Source organism: Gouania willdenowi, chromosome 7 (assembly GCF_900634775.1).
Source record: "Gouania willdenowi chromosome 7, fGouWil2.1, whole genome shotgun sequence".
NCBI lineage: Eukaryota > Metazoa > Chordata > Actinopteri > Blenniiformes > Gobiesocidae > Gouania > Gouania willdenowi.
The window spans coordinates 9,951,093-9,974,430 of NC_041050.1; the positions used below are offsets into that span (position 1 = coordinate 9,951,093).

Consider the following 23,338-nt stretch of genomic DNA (forward strand, 5'->3'; position numbering starts at 1 on the left):
CATTAAAGCTTTTATCTATCAGAGCATAAAAGATCATTTCTGAGTGACGGCGCCACTGGGAGTGGCCAGCCTGAGGTAGAGATTTAATGATCCTGACTGAATGTTTTGTCGGAAAGAAAAAAAAGCATGCTGGTTATCAAACACACACCCACACTCACAATATTAGATAAGTAAACACCAAAACATGGAAAGTACAAAGAGATTTGCGTGGCTGTAAATTTTGATCCTCCTCGCCCACACACTGTTTACGAGACATGTGAAACTTTAGTGAGCATGTAATTGTATGTTGATTGCCAAAGAACACACATTTGCATTATTTATAACATGATTTTTTAGCAAATAAGGTCTTAAAATGTTTCAAAGTTTTCATCAAAACAGTTGACGCACATGTCTTTTAGTAGAATTACAAGAGGTTTTAGTCAAAGTGGGAGAGACAGCAGTTGGTGTCAGAAGTGGAATCAGCCCAAATCAGGTTTTGTCCTTGGTACTCTCACCTCAGCTCTGCCTGCACTATTTGTCCCATGAGAGGCAGCAAGAGAACAAGCATCCTGCAGCACAGGATGAAATCCCCACCCTTCTTAAATCATCAGCACATCTGTCACCTGCTTTCTGTGTCCCACTACTTTAGAAACATAAGGTGGGTTCTCAGCCTGTGAGGAATGCACTGTTCCTGATTTTGGAGTTTTGTGCTTATTTTGCCTCTACTTTATCTGATTATCAGAGTTCAGGGAGGACGTGAGTGATGCCGGTAGTGCTAAAGGGGCAAGCAAAAGCATCTGTCAGAAGAGCAGCCTACTGGATACTCTCCAGGAAAGAAGTATACTGCACCCACCAGGCAGACTAAATGAGGCATGATCAATGAGAATACGCACGATCTACAGCTACAACACCACCGCCACCTCTTCTAAAATCCCTCTGACCGGTCCCTGATGAAAAACGATGCATCCTGCACGGAAATTGCTTGAAAACACACTCCAACACCACCATGCAGGTGCAAATCAGGACTCAAAAGATGATGATTTCAATGTTACTTCTTCAAAAAGCCCCCATGAATAATTGTAGCACAAAGTTAAGACTGCAAGCAGCACCACAAAGTAACATGAATAAACCGCTTGAGAGATAACATGCTATGTATGATCCTGCAAAGGGAAAATCCTTCACTATAGCAACAACCAACACAGCTGGGAAGCAATGCTGAAAATAGAGTTAAATAACACCCTTACCAGCACAACTGTAATTCCGTAATCCTGTTTACCACAACAGGCAAACCCATTCACCTAACAGGCACTTAGGGTTAATGTTACGGTGCCTTTGATAACCTTCCTAGACTGCTCTCCCATTAGCACCAGCAACTGCGGTCCTCTTCGTACTGTTTCCACTGCAGCAATACATGTTCCCCTCTACGCACACACACTCTCAGTCATTCTCTCTGTGACTACCCCCACCTCTGTTTCTCTCAGTCCCCTCCTCCTCCTCTCTCTCATCACTGTTTCTCTCTTTCAGTGAAAAGACCCCCCCCCCCCCCCCAACACAACTCCCTCCTTTCACCTCTTCCTCTCCCTTTTGCTTTCTCTCCATCTTCCCATCTCTCCCTCCGCTTCAGCACTCTCTGCTCGGACGGCTGATTGGCGATGCTGCTCACAAGGGGCTGTATGCAGCAATCTGTGCCCCCTATGCATCAGGGCTGTCCAAAAGCATCCATACGCACCCGCACACACTCTTTTAAAGTGCCCAGATGCTGCAGGGACTCCTCTGGGTCCAGATTAGTTTTTTGTTTTGGTTTTTAGCTTCTGTAAATAAGACCAAATATTTAAATAAGCAACAAAATGCACTTATCATAAAGCGGGATACATGCATGAAGACAACCAGGCTGTTTGTGCCCCAATTTCCCCCTTACCGACCAAGGACGGCAGATGCCTCATTATTTTATGTTTTATAAAATTATCCTATATGATTATCCTGTGTTCTGAGATGCGTTAAAAGTGAATTTGTCCCAATAATTACTGAGGATTCAGGAGGCAACCTCACTATTGTTATCCTATTTTATTATTTGCATTTTCTTACAATACAGATTTCTGCGCATTTTCACCAACTTTTCACCTTCGATTTTGACCATTAAGATGTCAAAAAATGTCAAAAATTCAGCACAGGAGTGCTTTTATTTTTGTGATTTGTAACTTTTGTCAAAAATATTTTTTATCAATTTCTTTGTTCAAAATCGTACCATTATAATAGGGAAATCCCCCTTTGAATTTGAACTTCAGCTGTTCAGCCATTCTTCAACCAATTTCAACCATTCATTGTTTAAAATATACAGCTATCTCTTGTCTACCAACTGTTATCTTACCTGGACCTACAGCCCATCAACTGCATTGATTTTTCAGCTTCGATCCCATTTTTAGAGTGGAATGGATGGATGAATCTTTTGTATTCAGTCATGCAGCAGCTGCATCCTCACTTGCATTTTCTTCAGGAAATGCAAGTGTATTCTAGTTGGCTCTGAGATGGGTCGGGGCCAACAATGTTAAACATTAAAATTGTTCAATATTTTTTGAAACTCCGCATTTCTAAGATGAAAATTCCGATCTCCAGCAACAGCATATCTCAGAACTAACTCAAACATGGCTGACTGCTATAATACGATATGTACTGTATTTTCTCAACTTTACTGAGTAGGAGCTCCAAATTTAGGTGGCAATCCAAGTCACTTTTTCAAGCCGGAAGAAGTTCCGAGTTGCTTGGAACACAGCATTACATCACTTTGTTAGATCTCGTTTGATCGCGCAAGATTTCTGGCTTGGAAGAAGATCGGTGGTGAGACAGAATGTTTATGTATGTGGTGTGTTGTGTTGAAATTATCCAAGCACACACAGAGTACAGTCGAAACTGTTCTAGCCCTGATTTTCATGTGTGGGGTCTGTAACAGAAATTTAGAAAATCCTTATTGGTAACCTGCCTCGTACAGCTGTTTTCCACAGCTGTTTGCGCCACTTATAGCCTACCTATTAATTTAGATATTTGACTCTACATCCACCAAAGAAACATTTAATTCCTCTAAACTTTGGTATAAAACTATTGAGGGCACCTTATACAACAATGTACCAGTAAATATGCTAGATATTTAGTGGAAGGAGTCTTGGTGGATTTATAAAAAGCTCCCGATGACCACAAAAGTCATTAATAATCCAAAGTTTGACAAAAAGAAATCCCTCCCAGCTTCATTCATTCTATGTATAAATGCTTTACAATGGCCACAATGTCCTGCTGACCCGTTAGCTCACATACACTTTTTTCCCATACAGTGGGCGCATAATTGCATTAATCTGCCTACTAAATAATGACAAGATGTGACGCACTATTCACTTGACGCCAATGGTTGGACCAGACAGTTTGGATCCCTGAGGGTGTTTCTGTGTGTCACTGTGAATGATCATCCTATCTAAAGTGAATCACCCACCTTATTGGGCAGCAATGAGCCCTTGAACCAAAAATCAATAAAGTCTCAATCAGTAAAAATGGAAGACGGAGAGGAACGATTGCTTTTCTAATTTCTAAACATACAACTCGAATAAGGAGGAGATGTTAAAGGTTTCTCGTCTATAGATTGCAGCATTTTTCGTAGTTGGGTTCAGACAGTAATGTATGAATGTTGGTCAAAGGGAACTAATGCTATTTCAGCAATGTTCATGAAGGAGTAACATCAATATAATTTTTTTTTAATCTAAAAAGGGCCGGGTTAGCTTTTTGGAATATAAATAAATGTTTATAACATTGATATCTTATGCCCACAGCCCTACAATAATGGATTTGTGACATGAAATTATTGGCTATCCTATACCCTAAGGATACGCAGGTACAGGAAGTGCAAGATCAGAATCAGAATCAGAATCAACTTTATTGACCAAGTAATGTATTGAATACACACGAGGAATTTGTCTTGGTGAAGATGTCATGCTTTTTATGCTACAAAAATAATTTAACTAAAGAATTGTGCAAAGTTATTTTTTTTCTGTTGACGGTGATGATGAAGAAGAACCCCCTTCATTGGATGTTTTTAACTGTTTTTTTTTTTTTTTTTAAGAGTCCATTGCGATAGTATGTTAAGGTTTCAATTATTCAGACAACCGTTACTTAGGAAATCCCCTATGATCTCCTGACATGTTTCGACTGACAACTGCCAGTCTTCGTAAGAGGCGTCTGCTGATCGCTTTGATGTTTCCTTTGAAGTTTCCTTGACTTTTGCGTAGTAATTCCAGCAAGATTGTTTTGTCTTCTTTTTGAATAGTATGTTAAGGTTTCATTTATTCAGACAACCATTACTGACAGTACTGAAATCCACTTTTATCTCCTGACATGTTTCGACTGTCAACTTCGTCATAGGCATCTGCTGATCGCTTTGATGTTTCCTTTGAACTTTTCTTCACTTCTGCCCAGTAATTCCAACAAGATTCTTTTTGTCTTCTTTTTGAATATGTCATGTCAGGAGATCAAAGTGGATTTCCCAAGTAACGGTTGTCTTAATAAATGAAACCTTAACATACTATTCAAAAAGTCAAGGAAACTTCAAAGGAAACTTCAGAGGAAACATCACTTGATCTCCTGACATGTTTCAGCTGTCAACTGCCAGTCTTTGTCAGAGGAGTCTGCTGATCAGTTTTTCCAGTTTATATATAACATAACAGCAGTCATTTTAAACCCTCAAAATCTGGCAAAGCTTTCTCAAATTATTCCACGAAATTTCCCCAAATTCTCAAAATCTGAGAATTTTAAGTGAAGATCCTGCAGGGACTGATAATACTCGCATACTTTATCATTTATACGCGAAAGTGCAAACCAGGGCACATTAATGTTGAATTTGCTCTTTTTCCACCCAAAATCTGTGGCCCACTTGAGCTCAAACTGGTCCGTATTTGGCCCCTGAACTAAAATGACTTTGATACCCATGGTATATACAGTACCTTCAGTTCCAGGGTGCCACAAAGCAAATACTTAAAAACAGCTTAACAAGTTACTGAAAAAAAGAAGAGTGATTTGCCCACTAAAGGGTGAAGAAAAGCATAAATCCAAAACTAGCCTCTCTGTTTCTCCTGCAGCAGCTGCGAACGGATGCACTGCTGACTTATTAGAGCACCAGAACTGTAAATGTGGGACCGGATCCACCTAACTGCAAGGCTCATGTAATACACAAAGGTGCCGTTCAACACAATCCTGTGGCTTACAAATGTGTAGCTGACAGAAAAATGGAAGCTCAATCTACAAGACCAGCACAGCAGCAGCAGCAGCAGCACAGATCCTTGTTAGCATTTGCTGTCTATTGTTAGTTTCTGTTTTTCCAGTGGATTTGTGATACAGGAAAAGCTGCCATTGTGATCAAGTAAACATCTAAAGCCAGAGTGCAGCTGCTTTATCTCCGCCTCCATATTGTTCTGTGTAGGGTGACGGTAAAATGGCAGCCTTCTGCTGCAGTTTAGACTCAACATCTGAAGTTTTTCTTCCCTTTAGTCCTGTGACAGTTCGAGTTCAGTTATAAATCTACCAAATCTGTTCAAACCAATATTCCTTGTGAAATCCGTCCCACTTAGTAAGTGATGCCCACTGCTCAGAAAGTCGTACAGGTCTGATTCAGTGTCTGAGTGGGAACTGAATATTGATCCGCACGAGATTCATAGCATTCTGGGTAAATGAGGCAACCACATTTCCCAGGAGAGATGAAACACGGGGGAATACTGGTAGGCAGGAGCGTATGATCATATACAGGCTTTCTACCCAGCTGTTTCCTGCTGCTGACTATACACTAGTTTATATACTAGCACTGAGCACGCTATTACCTTTGTTTTCATCAGCACAATTCCATTAAGTGAACTGTGTGTGTGTGCGTGCGTACGTGTGACTGATTTACTGAGCAAAGACTATACAATAACTGTGTATGTGATAACAATTCATATAGTGTATGAGGCGCCGATTGTGAAGTTGCTCATGCTAAAATAAATGTTACATTTAAATCTAAATGTAAATGTTAAATGTAAACGTTAAATGTAGATGTTAAATGTAAATGTTAAATGTAAATCCAAATGTTACATTTAAATCGAAATGTAAATGTTAAATGTAAATCTAAATGTTAAATGTAACATTTAGATTCAGATTTAACATTTAGATTTAACTTTTACGTTATATTTTGAAGAGAAAAGGAAATATCACTAATTTCTCAAATTTATTATAAATCTGGTCAAAACATGTTTTTTTAAACAAGGTTTGTTGTTAAATGATGCAAAAAGTTGCTGTTTATTTTAGCATGTGCAACTTTACAATCGTCGCCCCATAACAGTGAAACCTGAGACAGAGTGGAAAAGACCTGCACATATTATCATCCCAAGCTCTTCTTTAGGTTCAAAAGGTTTTCTTTTTTGCAAATGTAGTTATGCAAATGCTATAATCTACAAGTATGTTACAAATTCCACGTCTTGGGCTTATTATTGTCTATTCGTCTCCTGAATCAATTCAAGTTGCTTTTTTTTTTTTTTTTTTTTTTTTATCAAGCCAATCACTCCCCGAGGAAACGTGTAGTCTGTTCAATTTAGCTTCTAAATGTTTACATTTGGTTTTATCGTGTTTGGTGTTTATTGGATTTGATGTGCCTTCGCTCCTCATGTTGGTGTTTACACTCTTGTGTATTTATATCCTCAGGGCCCAAATTAAACCGCTAATAGAAAATAAGTAAAGGAAACAAATAAGTGGAAAAATATATGGAGAGCCATATTATTAAGAATACCCCATTACAAAAAGAAAAGAAAAAAATCATCTGGAATCAAACAATGACAGGCCGTCTAGCTTAGAAAATATAACTTCATCACTGACCAACCAATATTTTGTTTCAATCTAACAATAATCAACTGTTGTTGACAATAATCATATCAACAGCTAAAATGGAAATTCCAACCCTGCTATTACTTTATGTAAAAGATCCTCTAGCCATAGTGGTTACGGGGGATTCATGTATGACAGATTCGGTACAAAACGCAAACCAGGTAAGTCGCTAAAATATCCACAAAAAACAAGTAACATTTTAAGAATTTTTAGAAAGTAGACACATGGAAACAGGTGAAAAAAGAGGGAAGGTTCAGGAAAATGCATGCACACTCATCACATGTCTTCCTGTTCAAGGTTGCAGGAGCTTGGCTTTGTTTTTTTGCTGTCAAAGGTCAACACTACAAGAAGTGCATTCATTATGAGACAGCAATGCATGTTTTGTTATTGCAATGAAATATATTAATTTATTTTATTGCTTAATTGTGACCATCACCAGCCCTTCCTAAGGAAGGGTAAGAAACCCTTTATTATAGGTAGGATATAAAAAGGGAGAGCAGTGTTACACCGAGGTGGAGGGGGAGGGGGAAGGCAGCAGGGAGCAGGGAGTAGAGACTCAAGGAAGGAAATAGAAAGAGTGGGGAAGAATAGATTAGGAGCGTGGCTTTGGACGGAGCCCCAACAGGAGAAGGAAGTGGGTGGAGCTTACACCGGATTTCCCCTCTGTAACGTCTCCAGGGTGCACCAGAGATAGGCACCAAAAGACTAGCCTGGCAATAAGCCACACCCACTTCCTAAACTTTTTGTAAGAAAGTGTGTATATGGTAATGCCGCCGTTTATGCTCTCTTCCTTGGTTCGAAAGAAACCGAGCCAATCAGAGCCGTACAGAAAGAGCATCTTAACTCCTGCGCCAAGCAGTGTCAAAACAAACATGGCGCCCGCCACGAAGAAGCCATTCAGAGCTGCGCTCTGCTCTGTTTTAAAAGACCTGCATATATTGTTGAAACCACAACAAAAAGAGGCTTTAAACCGTAAGTCTGGAACATGCTACACACCATTTTCCGCTGCCAACTCCATTTAGGGAAAAAGATTTACGCTTGTCACTCTATTGTCGTCACGTCTGCTGTTCATTTGATTGGTTACTCTGCGTGTTTGTCCCGCCCCACTCAGTCCCCCAGAACTCAAACGCCTGGTGAGACTGTATTAAACACTGAATAATACAAGGAGATTAGGATGGTTTCTAGACTACCAGTAAACCCCCGCGACTCTGAAAAGGAGCAAGTTGGAAGGAAAATGGATGGAAATGCGAGTATTTTATTTTGAAAATAAACCGGATGTTTTAGTCTGTGTCTCTGCGCTACTTCCTGTCCCACACAAGCTCATCTTTGCTGAATTTATACGGCTTTGTTACGCAGCTGTGACAAACCGCATACGGTGGAAATTGATACATTGACTTTAATGGAAGCTCGGTTGTTTTTACGTAGCATATACGCAGCAGTTATGCATCCAGTGGAAATTGGGGGTTTGAGAAGTTCTTGCTACTACTGAAAGAACATTTATTAACAAAACAGCTCTAGGTGCCTAATGATGAAAGCTACTGAATACAATTAATTAGAGTAAGTTTGATAAATTTTTATGTGATCTATAAATGTATATGTATAGTGATAAATAACTGTAAATGTATATTGATATATTGTAAATGTATATTGCTAAATAAACAATCATCTGATTGTTAATTGGAACTAAGTCTGACTGTATGAATGTTGTTTTTGTTTTGTTTGGTAAATTGTTTTACTTAAAGGAAGAGTAGCAATGGCTCTAGCCAAAGCTAATGGAGATCCAAATAAACTGACAAATCATGCAAGCATTCTATCATTGCGAACTGCACCTTTAATCGAAATTGTTTTCTGGATTTTGGTGGACTCTAGACTTAACAAAACAAAACCTGGATGGTCTTGAAACTGTGTTTCAGCTGAGAACCATTGATGCAAACCTCCATGCCACAAAGAAATAATCAATAGTGACATTGTCTCACCAAAAGGCAGTTACAGAGCAAAGACGGTGTCATTATAGCTGAAACTAACGAATGTCTCCGCATATTCAATGTCTAATTGTACACCAGCCGTCCCAAGGGAATGACTTCTAATCCAGTTTTTGTTTGGCTGATCGATGTGAAAAACAAAGACTGTGATGAAGGCGTCCCTCGACTGAATAATGCCATAATGGCAGATGGACAGAGGTCGTGTACAAGCAGCAGCCAGCCGTGATCCTTCCACGCATGCCTGATGTTTGCTTTATTACCTTTACTGAAAGCACTGGAGCTTTCATCACACATGGAAATCACTCTGATTAATCAGCTGAGTGCTGAAGTGTGAAGACTGTGTCAAGGAATGAGCCAATCCTGCACTAGATTATGTTTGCTCACAGTGGGCCCGCTAACCTTCATCCTCCTCACCACACCTTATTCCTGCACACTACACGCTACAGTGGGCCCCCTCCTCTTCCTCACTGGCACACTCTTGGAAGAAACAGAATGGGACAACGTATCACATGGTTCACATGGACATTTGGGGCGTCCAAAACATACAATATAGTGGTTTAATTTAGTTTTCAAACTTTTTTGACTCAAGTACCCCTTTCTCTAACTTTTGAATACAAGAAAGACCTTTCTCTGTAGCTGCCCCCACCCATATGGAATTCCCTACCAAGCCAAATACGCAACTGAATGTTAACACATTTCAAAAATTCTACACTTGTAAATAGTGGAACTAAAACAGTATTTAATGCCTCCTGAATATATTTATTTCTTTAGTTTTTATCATTTCCTGTCACTCCTGCCTGATGGAGGACCAAGACTGACCTTTACATTTTCAGTTCATGTTCTAATCAAGATCATATTATGTGTTTTTTTTCCATCATTTTGTGTATTTTATTGTCGTTTGTCTGCTCTTTTTATTATTCAGTATATTTTTCTCTTATTTTGTGTGTTTTTCTTGTCTTTTTTGCATGTTGTTGATATTATTTAAATTGTTCTCTCTCAGCGTGTGTGTTTTTGGTGTTGTTTGGTTGTTGTTTTTTGTCGTGTTGTATGTCTCTCTGTTATTTGTGTGTATTCTGTAGTGATCTTGTGAATTTTTATCTCATTTACTGTGTCTTTGTTGTCATTTTGTGTGTTGCTGGTAATAGTAAGTATTTTTCTCTTTTAGTGTGTGTGTGTGTGTGTGTGTGTGTTTCTGGTGTCATTTTATGTTTGTCTGTTTTTTTTATTATTCAGTATATTTGTCACTTATTTTTGTTGTTGTTTTGTGAGTTTCTGGTAATATTTAGTATGATTATAATTAAACATTATAAAACCCCATATAGTTTTAATGCTTTCATTTGTTAATTTTCCTATTTCTCTCTCAAGTCCCCCCTGTAGTGCCATCGTGTACCACCATTGGAGAAACACTAGCCTACAGTGTTCTTGTAAACAGAGTATAAGGTATAAATAAGTCGTATTCCCACAACATGACTCTTCTCTTAAGCTCAGGTGGTTAGATCAAGCCTCCACCCCCACCACTATACCCAGCGCTCGCTGCAGTGATGTATTACTGGGGCTGTTTCAGAAAGCATCCAGCCATGGACAGTCTGCCATCTGGGCTGTGCCTTCAGTGGACAGTAAGCACACACAGGCGAGCCACAACTCAAGAAAAGACGATATTATCTGTGAGAGGAGAGCTACACAGAGTCATGTGACAATGTGCAGTGATATGCCGGCACTTAGAGAGGACCATCACAGCAATGATTCTCAAGCACTCTGAACCAAGTGGAGCATCTTTTCCCATACTCCTCCTTTCTTCCTTTTATCCAACACCTTTCTGGTCGCAGTGACCATACAGTGACTTAGAATGTATGCAGTCAAGCAAAGGCTGAGAAGAATACTTACAGCCAATGGTCTTGAATTGCAAAAATGGGCAGGCGGTTGTCACAGATGCCGTCAATCAGAAATCCTGTGGGGATAACATGAGGAAAATGTCAGAAAATCCCAGCAGTGATTTATTATTAAAAAAACAAGCAAAAGCAAAACGGATACTTTTCATTCTTTTATGACAAACATTCTGTCAAGAATTTCAACAATATTTTTGAAACAACCAAAAGGAGCAATACTTCCAGTCACCATGGGGGGCAGTGTGACTATTACAGTCTGATTAACAATCTCCTCCAAGATATAAACCTTGGCTCTAACTGAAATTGCATACTAACATACTACTCATACTAAGTCTGAAGTTAAAATGAGTATGTAGTGCATCCACATTAGACGGTATGGAAAGAGTGAGTACGCGAGAAATACCCAGATGTAAACTACCGTAATATCGGGACGCTTTTTAAATTTGCATGGTGGGCACACTAGTCATACTCAACCACCTCATGATGCATTGTGAGCAGAACGTAAAATCATCCTGAGACCAGCTTCAAACTAAAAATCAAACTTCCCCTTTTCAAAATAAAAGCATCTCTTCTGGTCTTGCATTCATTTTTTAACGTTTTGACAGTAACACAATGGCAGGTCTCCGAAATGTGTATACGTGAGTTTTATGGATCAAATAATCACATGTTGATATTCTACTTCTGCTTAAAATGCTTTCAGAACTTTCAAAGGTGGAGAATCAACAGAGACATTTAGACTCAGTGTGTTTGCGGTTTTTGTCGTAAGTTCGAAATGCATGATGGGAAACTTGGAAGTATACTTCAGTGGGAACGCTCATGATCCTAATCCTCCTAACAATACTGATAGTATAGAGTTGACAGTATATACTCATTGAGTTTGTAGTGAATAGTACGGAACGTGCCATTTCGAACACAGCCTGTAACTTTGTTGCTGCTTCCCCAAAAAAATATTTCAATATTAATGGTTTTTACCTGGTTGGATAAAGGATGAAGTTGCTGGCACAAATTTCCTGCTTTGAGTTGCTCACCAGCGGATGTTTAATGTAACATCATTGGGACAAAGATAATTAAGAATGAACCCCTTATGCGTTTTCACAAGCTTATCAGACTTCATAGATTTTTGCAGTTCACCCGCGTTTATTTATTTTATATGTTTTTATTATGTCAAAAGTATCAATCGGATTTTGCCAAAATTATAACCAAAAATAAACCTTAGACCATGGAAAATTCCATTATATTTTAGACAGGATCTGTTTAAAAAATCTGATACAAATTGTGCAATTAATTGCGATTTTTTCTAAAAAAAATCGGGCTGCCTCTACATTTTAATTTACTGTATTATTATTAATGGGAATAGTCATTTCGGTCACACTTTAGTTTAAGGAACACCTAATAACCATTCATTAGTTTCTTATTAGTATGCAAATTAGTAAGATAATGACTGTTAATTAGTCATTATTAAGTACTTATTAATGCCATATTCTGCATGGCCTTATTATACAACCAGTAAACCATTAACTAAGAGTTTTCCCTCAATTATGACTTATTAGTAGAAAGTAAGGAAGTTGTTGTATTTGAATTAAGATCTCAACATGCTAGGGTTAGGGTTAACATAAACCCTTATCCTAACCCAAACCCTAATCCTAATCCTAATCCTAACCCTGTTTGGACTGCGAGACTGCCATTAAATGTATAATAATGCATTAATAAGAATAAGGCATTAATAAGTACTTAAGGATGACTAAATAATAACTAATTAATGGTTAATAGGTGTTCCCCAAACAAAAGTGTTACCGTAATTTCTTCCAAGCCTTTAAAGTGTGAATAATCATAGTACCATGACCAGTATCACTGATCCAGATAACTGCCAATATCTGGCAAAGAGGAGATTTGTCAAATAGCGGTGGTTTGAACTCTCTGAGTGTTGTTGTTTTGGATATGTTTTTATTTTTCTTTCCATGCTTTAATACTTCTCATATTTCAAGCTGAAGACCGCTATAGTTGTGAGTTCAGGGCTTCATATATAGCTGAGAAATTACTGAAAAGATTCCGAATCGTTTAAGGAAAATAAGTCACTTTGTTTGGTGAGAACAATATTGATAGCTGTCTCCTCCTCACACAAACACGTTAATATATGCCCGAGGCTATCTGATTTGATTCAGAAAGCTGCAAGAGGAATGAATTATCACCGACAGCTATCCGATGCACACTACTGCTCACCAGTCATTAAATTAATTCATTATCATTACCGTAATAGCACTGTAATGACAGTCTGGTTGGAAAACAAGAGAGCTACAAACCTGAGGTGGAGAGCCATGAGCATGCACTCCTAAAACAGCCAATGTAGGCTCTTAGCTTCACAATTGTGGTTTAAGTGACACAGTTTGTTCTCCGGGGACAATGAAACCCAAACCCAATTTGATGTTGTGTAACAAGAAATAAAGCCACTTTCCCATTCGCTTAAGGACTCTTTGTTTGTTTCTTTGTTTGTTTTCCTTTTTCTTACCCAATGCATCTAGTTTTCTCCCACTATCCATGTCTATGGAGATGTGTTTACATGTTCATGCAATGCATTTGTTGATTATGAAAAGCATTGAGTACTTTGACATCCACTCTATTCTAACAACAACTAAATAAAATACCAATTTCTGATTCCAAGCGACTTAATAAAAGACAATTTTCATGCTTGTTATTCAGCCAACAGGCATCTTATTAAATTAATCTCCCTATTTTATTAGAAAACAGTCACACTTTCTCCATCAAAGCTTTAAACCAGACATGGGCAACTGGCGGCCCCCAAAGTAAATGTACAAAATGACAGAAAAAATACAAAAAATTACAACATTGCAGGAAAATACAGTAAAAGACATGAAAATATATCAAAAACACACAAAATGACTACATAAACGAACGAAACAACAACAATAAAACACAAAATGACTCAGATTAACACAAAAGGACAACAAAATTACACGCCTCATAAAAATATACAAAATTGAAAAGAAGTACACAAAATGACAATAAAAACACAAAGAATTACTCCGCAAACCCACAGTACTAACAAACAAGCAAAAATGACAACATAAATACACAATATGACTCTAAAAAACGAATTTTACATGAAAAACATACAAAAGGACAATGGAAATGCACAAAATGCAATCATGGCAAGCAAGACAACAACACACATGCACAGAAAGACAGAAAAACACACAAAATTACTATAAAGACTGTTTTTTTTCCCTGTGTTAACACTCAGTTGTGCCATTATTCTAAAAGCTGACATGAATGTTGATAATGTGGCTCTTCCATCAAACAAACACATTTCTGTGGCCCCAGTGTGATAGTAGTTGTCCACCTCTGCTTTAAAACATTCAGTTTTCTGTTGTGTTTCCTGTATTTTCCATGTGTCAAATATGCAGATAAACTAATTCCATGACCTCAGACCTTTTAGTGTTTTTCTGTCGTTGTCCTCATTTCTTTCTCCTTGTTTTGGCAAAATAATCAATTTCATGACTCACTGGTCCTAAGTGCGTTAGTGTAATTGTCTAATGAGGGGCATCCACAGGGAGCCATCACCAACTTCATTTTGTGCACATCAGTGGAAAATGCTTCAGACTAACCAAATGCGTTTCCCTAAAAAACAATTCACTGCAATTAAACACGCCCATTATAGGAAACTTTAAAACACCCTGAACAATTAATTCACACAGTGAAATGCAGCCGAGAGCGGATCATCAAAAGACAGGTTGGGTTTTATTTGACTGAGGATAGTGTAGCTATAGCTGCGCTTAGTAATCAGATTTATTTCTAACGGTGGACACGTGATAATCAATTTTTACGTTACGCTGAATTACAGTGTAATGCTAATATAGTGACTGGTGACAAAAAACAGACAAGCAATGCTACTAGGGTGGCAAAGGGCCGGAAAATTCTACGAGAACTTAAGCGTGGGAATTTTGAGAGTATTCAATTGTTCATTAGAATTCACCAATGACGCTAAAATATAATTTTCTTATTATTCAACATCCCTGTAAAGGATATGTGTATTAAAGTACCTAACAGTCTGATCATAAAAGGTTTATACTCTCTTCAACATGTCCTCAGCAGACCTTAGAGGTCTGAGTAAAGTGTATCATGGGAGTCCAGACAATGAGGCCCAGTGTGTTATACCAATAATGGCTGTAGTATTACTTATGTTTCTAGAACACGTCTTCTGTACCATCTGTTTTATATTTAAGCTGTTTTACATTGAAGCCTGAAGGGCCCAGGCACAGAGTGCCCCGTAATCGAATGATAAAGTGGTTGTTTTTCTCTAATCTATTGCAAGGACAGTAGAACCATTCTTCTCTGATGTATGAGCTAATGGTAAAGGTGAAAAGCAGATGTTGGGTGACATATCACTGAAGTATAAAGACACTTCCCCTGCTCGGAGGAGCTCAGAGCTGCAAGAATTGGCAGCAGACTCAGCAGGTCTCTCTTTTTGATTTCCTGTTTTTTGGACTCTGATTGTACAATAAATGTCATATTATGTACAACTCAGCTGTCCCGAAGATTTCTTCAACATCATATTTTTGTCATCACCCACCGCACTGAAAACGTTACAGGACCAATTAACTTTCATTTTGGAAAACGTCCCATTAATTCCCATGGAAAGCTTTTAACTTTGAAAATCCACAATATTTTTCAACCCTAGTTGAAATGTTGTGTTTCTTAATTGTATTATTATTTTTGAATTGATGCTAATATCTATGTTTGAAAATGATAGTGTTTTTTTTAGATCTACTCCAATCGCATGATTAAATTCAATAAATAATTCCCATGAAAAGTTTTTAATTTTGAATATTCCCTAAATTCCTGTAAATGGGGTCAAACTGACCCCAAAGATAAGATAATAGGAGGGTTAAGAGCTAACTTTCAACTTTGAAAATGTCCGAAATTTTACAATCATAGTTAAAATGATATGTTTGTTTTAATTGTATTATTACTTTTTGAATGGATGCTAATATCTATGCTTGAATATGATAAATGTTATCCAAATTTCTGGTTAAATTCCTTAAACAATTCCAATGAAAAGTTCATATTTTTATATTCCCTAAATTCTCGTACTTAAGTTCCCGTGGAATTTTTCCGGAAATGTTCCGTTTGACAGTTTAAACAAGAAAAGCTGTGAAATGGATTTTTTTCGTTGTTTTTTTCACATTTAAGAAAATATAAATTCATCCAGATTTAGTGTAGGTCAGCCTTTCAGATGTAAATCTGTTAAAGAGAGGGTTTTTTTCACATGTTTGACAGATAGAGGAGAGCAGTATTAAAAATGCAAGAAAACTGCGAAGGTCAGATGCTGCTTTGAAGGCTAAAAGTAGCTCAATTACACTTCCACAATCTTTTCAAACACTGCAGAAAATTCAACACGACAACCTCATGGTACACAGTTTATGATCTTTGATAGGACAGGTGTTTTTTTTTTTTTTTTAAGTTTTAATTTCTATACATTCATTTATTTTTCCTTTTAAAATGAAGATTTTTTTTTTAATACAGTAGAAGGAATATTAACTGTGCAAACTGTTCTAACTGCACAATTATGTGTACAATGGAATAGGCATAATAATCAGAGTAGCCTATGGGTGAAATCAAGGGTTTTAAAAGGATGACGTGGTTGTTCTGCTGCAGGATGTACACTGAGATATTATACATTAATCTGGGCATTGTATCTTAATAAACAGATAATCTGGAACAGGTTAAAGAAGAAGTCTATTGAAAAACATGACATGCCATAAACTTTGAATAACTTTTTTATTTAAATACTTCTTCCCATGCACTCCTTATCGGAATTGTAAACTGAATTGCAAAATTATGTTGACAATCTTTTTGTTTTCTTTGTGTCTTATGATATTCTGTTTACATCAAATCAAATATGAATCCTCTAAAGCTCCTCTTGAGTTTTGTGAGTTGATGTCATATCGTCTCACAAATATGTTTAATGAGCAGGAACGTGCAGTAGAAAAAACTGGAAAAGCCCATCTGCTTTATTTTCAACACGCTAACACAATTACTGCACAGGTCCTCAGCTCATTGAAATGCTGCAAACCCAAGGATTACATGTTTTCCTTCTTCCCTTTATATGTCTCCAAGACACATGGGTGAGTACTAATACAGGAGACTTCTATAGGGGTTTTCTCTGTTGCCTTGTGTCTATGGAATAAAGCGCATGAACACAATTGGAGATGCATATGTAGGAGATTTCCATGTACGTACGGGCGACGTGGCCCCATATTTAATCCGTCTATTGTCAGAAAGGAGAATAATGGAGGAAAAGAGGGCCGTGCCTGTTGAAATCCCAGTGGTAGTGCTGCAATGCAGAGGTTTAACACTGAGCCAGGAGGCAGGCGAACACATTAAAGAACTGGCCTTTGAATGACACACAACAGGAACACACACTAGCAGACAAATGCCAGCATGTGCAGACAGAAGAGTCCATTTTATTTGATATAGTAGACGGAAAAGCACTTGGCAGGTGGGAATGATGACAAATTTCTATTTTTTTTTAATGCTCACTTCTTTTATGACTTTTATTTTTGTTTTGCATCATAATGTCTATTGCACCATTTGTACTGACTGTAAATATAATGTGGGAGGCTGCTGTGGGCTTAGTGGGCAGAGTATGAAAGGTGAGTGGTGTGATGGGTGGTTGCTTTTATGACAGATTGCTGACTGCAGGAGTCTTTTACAGTCAGCAGAAATAGGCAATTGTCACCACAAAGGAGTCTTTCATGGTTTGATACATCACGGTAGATTAAAAAATAAAAAAAAATTAATAATCTGTTTACACATATATATATATATTTGCATATTTTCTTTGTCTTTGTCTTGCTCCTTTTTCTGTGTGTATAATCATTATTATTAGTGTTGCATATATATATATACAGTATATATATACACATATATATGCCGCTCTTTGCCATTCTAATTACCCCTTGGGGATTAATGAAGTTTTTTTTCTTATTCTGATTCTGATACACAGTGAAGAAACAAATAAATCATCATTTCCTGAAGGACCCTTACTAAAACAAACTTTGATTACGTACGAAATGTTAAACCTACGTCAAAACACTGTGGTTTTTCTTCTTTTCTTTCTTTTTGTGATACTACAGGATGTTTAAAAATCTTTGGCAGATGGCAGTGGACATAACTCACGCTGCTTCACTAAGGCAGCCATGTCATGCTATGCCCTATGTTGTTATATCTGTGGGCCGCCGACGACTTGCTGTTATTATGTTGCGTCTAAGGAGTTTTGCAGGTTGAAAATGACTGCGATGATTTGATTTCTGCCAGCTGCTGCGTTGGGATGAACATTTTATTGCAGCCAGTTACTATTACTCGCACACATTCAGAGGATTCGGCAAACGTCTATGGCTTAAAACCTACGGTTATTACCAAGTAAATACTTGCCAGGCTTTGTTTATCTGATCTATGATTGTTTTTTCACTGAGAGATAGTGAAACACTCAGGGAAAGGAGAGTTTGTGTGTTTTCTCCCACAGTTTGTGAATGTAGGAGCCTCTAAGTTGACCATGGGTATGATAATATTAATTCCAGCTACCCCGAGACCATGAAAAGGTTGGACTTTTTTTCTACCTTATTAACCTTGGGAATGGTTGGCACTTCAACAAATACTGTTTTGACATTGATTACTGGGTAGATTGCCAAAACAGCCTCATCAGACAATTATGAGCTGTAGAAATAAATACTGTAAGTGACAAGTGTGGACAAGGTAATGATAACCTTTTAATCCATAATCCAAACCAACAAACAGGGTACAGATTGGCACACTCCGTACTATACACTACTAACTTCATGAGGATATACTGTCCACTATATATTATTAGTATGATTAGAATGATAACCGTTCCAACTGACGTATACTTCCAATTTTCCCAAGATGCATTTTGAAACCTAAAACGACAAACACCGGGAGCACACTGAGACTAAATATCTCCACCTTTGAAAGTTCTGAAAGCATTTTAAGAGAGAAAGTGACCAAGTAGAATATCAACATAAAAGTCACAGAAAAAACATTTCATTGTTGAGATTTTGGAGACCTGCCATATTGTGCTACTGACAAAACTTCCGGTTAACTTAGAAACAAGAGCCCGATTTACAAAACTGTTAAAACACTAATGGAAGACAAGAAGAGATGCTTTTATTTTGAAAAGGAGATGTTTGATTTTTAGCTTGAAGCCGGTCCCACGACAATTTTACTTTCCACTGGCAATGCATCATGGGGCGGTTGAGTATGACTATTTTGATATATTTGTAATCAAACGTCTCCATTAGAATCCTTGTCAGACGTTACCATCCCAGTGCATCTGCCTCTGTCATCAGTTCTTCTTAAGATAATAGCTGTTAGCTAACTGTTAGCATAACACAGTATTGAATTGTATTTTACCATCTCCTTATACAGTATATACTTCTTTTATTCTCTTTAGTATATGTATGTATTGTCATCTACTGTCAATGAACTGCAGATTATAAATAGCAGTTTTGTCTAACTTTTAGCCTACTAATAATTATATGTGCACCTGTACAGTAACAATGGAAGCCAAGATAAACTGATTAAAAAAGATTTGTCTAGTCATTGGAGATTGGCCAATATCTTTTAAAGTTTTAAGTTTTTTTTTTTTAAATACATAAAGCAAAAAAAACTAAATGATGTTATGAAAGATGCTAGTAGAAGTTAGTTGCATTTCAAGGACAGTGTTACATTTCAATGTCTTCTTGTATTGTTAAACTATATGAATTTCCCGAGCCTAAATTTATTAAAATCGACTGCAATGGATTTATCCACGTTTAGATCTGAGTACGTTTGAGGACTCTGTTGAGACTAATCCTGATATTTTATGCTGGAGGGAAACATACTTGCGCTTGCGTTAATAACGTGTTGTCAAAAAGGCTAAAGCTTCAAAGCGGTTGATTTGAGGTGATTGATACAGAGGCGATAAAGTAGATTTGACAGAGAAGGGCTACTGTGAGCTTAAACCAGGCTCTACTGCCCTGGGGCCAACAGTAATCCACAGCCTGGTTTCAGCACTTCGGCTCTTCACTGTCAAATTCACATTACTGCAGAGATTTTCTCCAGCTGTTCCAAATATATAAGAAGGAATTTGTAAATTCTGTCGGGATTTTTGATAGTTTTAAAGGATTGTGGTAACAAGAGGAAGGGAATTTGACAGCATATCTACGGTAGCTGTTAAACCAAGTCATAAGCTAAATGTCCAATGCGCTCACAAGGAGAGGTCTGCATCAGCAAGATTGGCATAACACGCAATAGCTAATTAGACCTGCTAAGAGATGGTCGACAGAGATCATGAGTATGCAAAGATATTATGAGGATGTCAGCCTGCTGTGTCACACACGTACTGTAACATGGAATCATAAAAATAGCTCTCATTCACGTTGTCTCACACTATATAATTTTCTACACATTTTTCACTCTCTCAAAACCAAATAGGAATTGTACCAGTCAATTTACATAAAGCTGCTGGAGACTAATATTTATTTATTTTTATTTTTTTTTAAACAGATAAAGACATAATGTAGACCTCAAAAATCAATAAATTAAAGATCATTTACTCGAATAAAATATGTGAAAGGTTGAAATTGCAGCTCGAAAGTTTGTTTTACTGACATTGTTGGAAAAGTTTTACACATTGCATTGTGGGATGTGGAGTCCTGTAGACGGATGCATATAGTAAATTTTCGTTATTCTTTTGTGATTTCTTGTGTTTCTTCACCAGACAAGAAGGACAGTAATTGGCTTGACACCATTTTTGTTCTAGTTTGTTCCTGGTGTTAGCCGTGATATGACCTCACTCTGTGATACATTTTATTTCAGCCAGATTCTTATCTTTCTGTGTTAGCCACAAATGGAAATCTGCCATTATTTTACCACAGTTTGAAGTCCGTGAAAACACCAGAAATGTGTTGGGAAGTCAGTTTGAAAGTGTGAAAGGAAACACTGAAAGAATGAAGTAAAACACCCTTTTATGCATCCGTCTACAGGACTGCCACATCCCATAATGCAAAGCGTGAAATTTTTCAGACAATTTCAATTAGAGAGTGTTAACTATGTCTTTAGCTGTAAAAAAAAAAAAAAAAAAACTTATCGTTACTAGCAGCTTTAAATGTCTCTGAATTTCTACATTCATAGAAAATGAAATGAAAACAGCTATTTGACACAAAACATATCTTCAAGTTTTCAGCAAATATCACTTATTTTAACACATTTTTGTTCCATGTTAAATGGTTGGTTGAACATCCAATCTCGCGCAAAATCGTGTAACGAAATGTTGCGATCTTGCGAGACTTGGATTGATTATAGCGTGCAGGTTCATTCTGAAGCAGAGAAAAATAAAGGTATTAACAAGAGTTAACTTAACTAATCCATCTTAAGCATTTTTGGCACAAGTTTGGGAAGTTTAGTAGGCCAATGATGAAAATATATATAGGAAATATAGGTAAACTAAAATTGCAAAACCCTACCCATTCTTAAATTGTCATTCTTTCCAAGTTATTTTCCAATCTTACTCCTACTGTACACAGAGACTCAAAAGCACTCAGTATTCTTACTTTAGATAAATTCAATCATTTACTGTATATTCAACTTTAATAGTTCTTTCTTTTATGCTATATGCATGCATTTTATGTTATAATGAGAGAATGGCAAGCAGTCTGTACTCCAGGAAGATACAGTAGGTAAACAGATGATTTAGACAAACTCTGTCTCACAGAGATTGGTTTTAATTTGCATCAAATCCATTTCTGTGTCTTTCCAGGTGGCAGATAATTACTCCATCAGCGGCATGACACAGCACAAAGAAAGAAGTGGGGGTTTCCCCACTGTCTATTTGTTGTTTTATGAAAAACTATTCTGGTACTTCTTTTATTTGTAGCAAGTGTTATTTTTCAAACACCAACTGTCAATAAATCCTGGGGCACAATGCCTACTTTTTCCCCAATCTACCTGCTTCACTGGGAGACCTGTGTTTATGTGAAATAAAGTGATTCATCATCTTCTCCCAGAGAAGCCGTCGACAGCGAACCAAAACAGCACACGGTTCCAGATTAATTGGTGTGTCCAGTGAATAAAATACAGAAAGGCGGAAAGGCAGAAGAAAGCCTTTCAAGAAAATCAGTGTACTTCTTTCTGTTATATAATTGTGTGGACCGAGCTGGAAGACCAAATGCTTTGAGTTTATCGTCTTAATGAAGGTAATTGGAGTAATGCAATTGGTATAATGATGAAAAAAGACCAATTGTGCAGATACAAAAGAAAACAAGGGGGACAAAAACATCCAATCTCTGAATTATACGCTTGCCAAGAGCAAAATGATGATGATAGAGAAACATTGTAGGCATTCAACAAACACCTAAACATCCCAAAGAAAGGCTTCAAAAACAACACTGATGCATTTCTTCATCTTTTATGTTTTAAGAGCAATTTGTAAATTCAAGTGCAGTACTTCGAGTTTTAGCCTAATTTGTAAGGATGCCTTGGCAGTGATGTGGTCACAGGGGTTTGTAGGACAAATGATAGACGAGACAAGAACAGAGTGGCTGCTCATGAGAATCATTCACCTTCACCACTTCACTGATTCAATTTTTAGAAAAGTCAGGCCCTAAGTATTGGAAACCACAGAGCTATTATTCAAAGAGTCTGAGTGTGACAGCAATACTTTGGTGATCATTTCTTTGCACCTTTTTTGTTGTTGTTGTTGTTGTCGTAGTCTTTTTTTGCACAAAAAAAAATTGGTTTTTTGGGGGGTATAAGGTCTCAAGAACATGGCTTGACCAAAATCAAGGTGAATATACAGCAAAAGAAAGGACGTGAACAGAACTTTGCAAATGTATGAAATTATGGACAAGTATTAATTACGGCACACAATTAGCTGAATTTGAATCAGAAACAAAAAAGTAAATTTCAGATCAATGTCTTCCAAAAGCAGCAAACTAGCTCTGTCACACTTGTGAGCACACACTCACTCCCTCTGTTCACCCTTATCTTCATAGTGTCTGAGCATTGGGATGTTTTACCTCATCATATTCTCTTGACACTGACACAGCAGATTTCACACATCTACACCAGTGTTTCTCAAACTTTTTAAGCCCAAGTACCCCTGTTCTCTTATTTCAGACAACATTTTGCTCAGAATTATATGAAAAACACAACTATAGAAAATAACAATGGAATTAATCAGTGATAACACACATTTTAAACAATCTAATTTTGTAAAAAAAGTGGAATGAAACAGTTTTTAGTGCCTCCTGAATAGATTTATTTTAGTTCATGTTCTATTCAAGATCATTTTATCATCATTATTATGACCTAAGATAAACATTATGAAACCAAATACTTTTAATGCTTTGATTTGTTAATTTTCTACTTTCTCTCTCTTTCAAGTACCCCTATAGTGCCATCGCGTACCCCCATTTGAGAAACGCTGCTCTACACAATAGTAGCATCACATTATACCAACAGCACGCTCTCATCTTTCTTTGTTTTGTTCTCCCTAACTCCTTTACCCTCGTATTTCCTCCCTCATTCAGG

At 37.3% G+C, this 23,338-nt stretch overlaps 1 protein-coding gene across 3 annotated transcripts in view; it reads right to left on the minus strand.

The window, feature by feature from the left end:
• LOC114467712 (synaptotagmin-2-like) overlaps positions 1 to 23,338 on the minus strand; it is a 99,464-nt gene that overhangs the window by 42,957 nt on the left and 33,169 nt on the right. For 2 of the 3 annotated variants that reach the window (XM_028454219.1, XM_028454221.1), the window contains exon 3: positions 10,731 to 10,794. The gene's annotated coding sequence lies outside the window, so the exon portion shown is untranslated. Of the gene's footprint in view, positions 1 to 1,223; positions 1,399 to 10,730; positions 10,795 to 23,338 lie in introns of those variants that run through there. The other variant, XM_028454220.1, reaches the window with a different exon arrangement.